Genomic DNA, 6,000 nt, shown 5'->3' on the forward strand with positions numbered 1-6,000 from the left:
TGGGGGAGTAACGTTCTACACTTACTTATAGTACTCTTGCTTCTGCTTCTGATGTGAGGAAGATTGTTAGTTCTTAAGTGGGGTCCAGAGCAATATTAAGCTCATAGGAAGTTCTAACAAAAAGGCCCTGGGATTCACTAGAGAATTCTATAGATAGAAATATGTTAAATGACCTTTATAAAAGGTGGCAATAAGAAAATCACAATTAACACAGTGTTGGAGCTGAGGTGTAAACACAGGCTTGCTTGGAAGTCAGTTCCTACATCCCTTAAATTAAAGCAATATTATTCCATGGAAAATGTATCTGAATATTGAATACTATTTATTTCCCAGCCTAGTGGTATATGCTATAACATTTTCTCTTGATGTGGGGGAACTGACTCTCCATGAATCCTAATCATACAGGCTGTCATAGGGAAAGACACTGATACTAGAGTGCTCTGTGTTCCTAAACTACCATGTAGTTTAGTATATTTACTGTATTTTCAATGCCTGATATTTTCAAGTAATGATGGGTATAATGGGCATAAAGACCTTATAAACTGAACATCTGTGAAGGAAAGGGCAGATATTCTGTGGTCTTTTAAGCAAGGTTCTTCTTTTACTCGGTCTGTATCCCTAAAGTGTGACCTTCACAATATTTCTTGTGCATTCCTCATGAAAGAGGGAGGCAGAAAGACTGGGAATTATAATATATTCTCTTCAATCTTCCACAGAGATAAGAAAAAATATACTGAAGAGTAAAATATTAATATGAAACATCCTTTGTACAGGATACTTCATCCTTCAGGATGCTGGCTTTCTTCCTCCTCTGCCAGACCTTCTTACACATGAAGTTCCTCAGCTCACTCTAAGATTCTTTACAGGGAATATTAAAGATCAAACTCACAAGAGAATGTACTTATACTTCCTTCTCTCATTAATGTGAACCAAATCACTGAGAAGAAGAAATGTAATGGAGGAGAGTCTTATTTTGTCTTATGTTTCAGTATAGTCCATGATGTAGGGAAGATAGAGATGTAAATTAAAGATCAGCATCCCACTATGGCAATAAGACAGTGGGGCCACTTGCTTATATCTGGGAACATCAAGAACGAGGCATAGAACAAGAAATATATCCAGTCTACTTACCTCAAGACGTGGTCTCAGTGACCAGTTTCCTTTATTGAGATCTGACCTACTTAATTAAGCTTCTGTAATCTCCCAGTACAGTGTTTCCTTCTAAGGACTATATTTTTGATTACATTTGCCTGTGAAAGATGTTTCACCGCTAAATCATAATGATTTTCTTCCAAAGGCTCATAGCCTTCTCTTAATGCACAATGAATTCAGTTCAATTTCAAAGGTTCTCAAATAGTTCGATCATTGTTCAAAACCACCGAGTTAAAAATCTGTTCTACGACTCAGTTGATCTGTAAAAGCAAAAACAAGTTACATACTTAGAAAGTACTATGGTTTAGAGCAAATATTTACATTCTTAAAGAGAAAACACTGGCACATCAAGGAAAAGATTGGACTAAAGCAAGAATAAAACATTCAATCCTAACCTACATATCTGGTTTCGGGGATTCCTTACAGCATCATGTATGTTCTAATGATCTAAGAAGCATTACCTCTTCCAGCATTTTGTCCATGGCATAAATGGCCTCTCTTATACTGACTCTACTTGGTGCCTACAGTTTTCTTAAATGAATTGTCTACATTTCTGGTATCTCCAATACCCTGGGATCACTTCTGAAACTTAAGATTTGCCCCTAAAGCTTTGTACAAAACCTCCTCAGGCTTCTTTGTTGATACTCTGAACCAGCCACCTATGTCATGACCTGAATAGTTTTATGGAAACTTGGCCTCTGTAACTTACTGACTCATGTACCTTTCATATTAGCAAAAGTATTTGGTGCTTCTCTCAAGCCTAAAATGTAGTCTGGCCATGTCTATCATAGCTGTAGGTCTTTTTTATTAACCCTGGGAAAATACTTCCTTATGTAGGTATTTTGAACAGGGCAACTATGTGATAACATTCTTAACCTAGACTCTCTCTTTCAAATTACTTATATTTGTGCTAGCTGGAGTAGTCAATGAGTCAAGGTCTTCTGAGAGAAAAAGACTATTGTAGTGGTTTGAGTAGGTTTGACCCAGGGAATTGCACTATTAGGAGGTGTGGCTTTTTGGGTAGGTGTGGGCTTATTGGAGTAGATGTGACCTTCTTGGAAGATGTGTGTCAATCTGGGCATGGGCTTTAAGACCTTCATCCTAGCTGCCTGATAGCTGATCTTCTAGTGGCCTTCAGATAAAGATGTAGAATTTTAGCTTCTCTTACATCATACCTGTCTTGATGCTGCCATATTCCTGCCTAGATGATAATGGACTGAACCTCTGAACCTACAAGCCAGCCCCTATTAAAGGTTGTCTCCATTAGAGTTGGTCATGGTGTCTCTTCACAGCAGTAAAATCCTAAGATACCTTTTTTTTGGGGGAGGGGGAAAGCTACTAATCTGGTCTTTCCTGATCCATATTCAGCTTTGGCCATGCTCATGCTTTTCTTTATCAAAGTGTACACTTCCCCCCACCCCCACATTTGTCTATTTTCTTTCACTGTAAATTATTATTGGAACTGTGAGCATTAAACATGCCACAGCATGTATGTCATACTGTCTTGAATTTCTCTCTGTCAAACAACTGAAGACATCTCTTTTGAATTAAGTCCTACTCTAATTATCAGGACATGAGAATACAGCTTGATGACTTTTCAGAACGTAACACAAATGTCCTTTAGTCAAATACCTGGTAGTCGCCGTTCCCTGCTGAAACTTCATGAATCTGGACTCTGCAGTCCTCATTTTTATAAGCATTCACATCTTCCATTTATCTACCAGTGTCATTCATTGGGGCTTATTCACACCATTCTAGGCTCCTCTAATCCACATCTCTAAAGTCTTCCAGAATTTTTATTTCCAAAAATTATTAATTAGACAGTCAGGTCCATCACAGCAATGGTGCTGTTTCTCAGTATCAATATTTTATGTTACTACATTTCTTGTGGATATGACTAAATATCAAGTAAGAGAGAAAGGTTGATTTTAGCTTATTGAACTATAGTCCATAAGGTGGAGCATGCACAGTAGCAGGAACAGCTCTGAGTGTGGCAGTAGAGGCATGAAGCTTCTTAATCATCTCTGGGAGGATCAGGTTATAGAGTTTAGCTGTAAAGGTTAAAGCCAGTCTGAAGCACCTTCTCTCTATCAACTAGGCTACGTCTCCTCAAGGTTGCACAATGTCCCAGTTCAATCCCACTAGCAGGATTCTTGACACTCAGTTACCTGTGGGTAATTTTATACCCATGGCTGACATTTTATATACAAATTATAACAGTATAAGACCTTTACTAGGATATTGGTACACACTGAACAATTTCTCACACTTCAATTAGTCTGAATTTATCTTAGCAATTCACTAAAATTATCCATCACTATTCCAAGGAGTTTATATGTTCGTTGAGTTTTGTTTTACATTTTACCCTCTTCTCTCTATATTATCACATATTATGAGTGATTTATTTTGGCTTCACTTATCTAATATAGGTAAGAAAATGTCTTAATTAATCTTATTGTGATAAATATCTAAGCTGAAACTAGAAATCGAGATTTTGTTTGTTAGTTGGAATTACATCTTGACTGTAGTGGTACCTATGATATGTGGTTGAATGACACATGGCACTGAGATAGAAGACATAATTCCAAAGCTCAATATGATTGACTATACATGTATAATGAGAGTAAGCTCCACGACCTCTGTCTAAGATTCATTCTACAAACTTACCCATTCTTGCCTAGACTCCTTATTGCCTAAGATAAACTTTATAAATTAACTCATTTTGGTTAAAATCGATAGAAGGTATAAACTGTGTTCTCTATCATGGTTATTTATTCAGTAATGAAGTTAATTTTTTTTGTAATTGTAACATTTAAAAACTCAAAAATACTATCATAAGTTCTTTATCTATCAAAAATTACTGACTCTGGAGTTTCAATCATTCAGTAAAAAGGTCATGCTATACATGACATCTTCAGAGTGACACTTGTGAACACATTCACCAGCACACTTTTTGTCTTATATATTTTGAAAATAGCACTATATGTATGTATGTATGCATATATATATAAATCAATGTTCTCAGAATAAATTTATTCAAGTTATTTTTATCTATGCTTAGGAGTCTTTGAAATGTTAATTAACTTCTATAACCTTTTCAACTTATAATTAATAAAATATATATGGTAGGTAAGTTTTCTCTTGCTATTATATGTCATAAGTAATTGTTATAATTTTTAACCATGATTACTTTTAATCACTTAATGTTGAGTGTTATTTCTATCTATCATTTCATTTATTTGTATATTAGTGGAAGATATCATTAAAATTTCCTTTACTCGTAATCTATTGCCTTTATTATATATTTGTTATTATAGTATCAACCTCAATCCTCAATTAATTAAAGTAATTGGATAGTACAGAAATTTCTTGGAAGAATGTTTATCACATATCAGGCTAAAAATATTTTCCTTTATGTCTCTATAACTGAAAATTCTACAATTCATATGCAATTTAGCAAATGTTACAACTAAATACAACTAAAAAGACAGAAATATATTATGGTTTATTATGATATGTTATTATTATATGTTTCAGAAATATATAATAGAACTGCATTTTCATATGATTGAGTTAGGGAGTATTGGTGTGTGTGGTTAGGTTAGTCTCACAAGAGATTGTACTTTAAAGTATGATGCTGAATAGAATTAGTAACCTGGATACTATACATACAACGTATGTTGAGTGTATGGAATTAAACAATTTAAGGAAAAATAGGTTTATCATAGACAAGGTTGTAAGCACTAGTATGGGCCATATTATGAGTCATTTTATACTCTATACAGATTAAAGTGTATCACTCAAATGCATGTTAACATTTTTAAAACAGGAGTTTAGAAAAACCTGACACATGTGGCTCAATATATTCTATTAGTTTTCTTTATAGTATCCATTTATTTTCTTTTGATTCTGCTTGTGTCTATTGCATTTTAAGAAGTTTGTTTATTAACAGAAGCGTAACTAAATAATATGGAAAATGTATGTTGAGAGCTTTTTGAATAGGAAAAAGTTCTGGACATTTTGTCTTCTGAGGAACTTCAGAAGAATCTTTTCTCAGAAGTGCTTTGAGAAAAGCAGACTGGAGAGAGGTTAATGAAGGCTGCTAGTGATGACCTTACCAGTGCCTCCAAGCAAACATTTCAGGGCTTCTGTGATTTTTTTAGAGTTGCAAACAAGCTTTGCAAGTTCATGATAAAATTTGCAAAGCTGCTTATGGTTTCAGGGATTAGTGGGGCTCTGTGAGCCCATGGATTAGCCTTTACACTTTATGTGTCTGGCTTCACAGAGAGAGATGACACTGCTCCTTCAGCTTCAATGGACTATGCACTGTCAATTATTTTCCCAATCCTGGCAACACTGAAGTCATATTGAAGGCTATTGTGGTCAAGGTCATATCCATTGTTACTAACTGACAAATGTAAAAAGATGAACCTAAATGACTTTGTAAGAGATGATAGGGAGAAAGTTCAGAAAGCCGTAGAATCTCTGGGAAATTGTCTAAAGGGTATTTAATTAAATCTCCAGTGTTATTCAGGAGTCTGCTCAAGGTCTTATCTGACTTAGTTTTATGATGTTGAGCTAGTAGTTCAAATATATGATGGTATTGATTACAATCACCATTGGGACTATGCTCTTAGGGGTTCATGCAGGGACATAGTGTACAAAACAAAGACATCCTAAGATCGCTAAGATAGCTACAGGAGGAAAAAGAGAATAAAGAAAATGCATGCTCAATTGCTAATTCTCAAGGACAATAATGTTCAAGGTTCCCTTACATTCTCCAAAACCACAAGTACTTAAGGTATTAAAAATGATTCTAGCATCACTCAAGTGTGTCCACTGGTGCCC

This window comes from Grammomys surdaster, unplaced genomic scaffold (assembly GCF_004785775.1).
Source record: "Grammomys surdaster isolate TR1022 unplaced genomic scaffold, NIH_TR_1.0 125956, whole genome shotgun sequence".
In the NCBI taxonomy this organism is placed as follows: Eukaryota; Metazoa; Chordata; class Mammalia; order Rodentia; family Muridae; genus Grammomys; species Grammomys surdaster.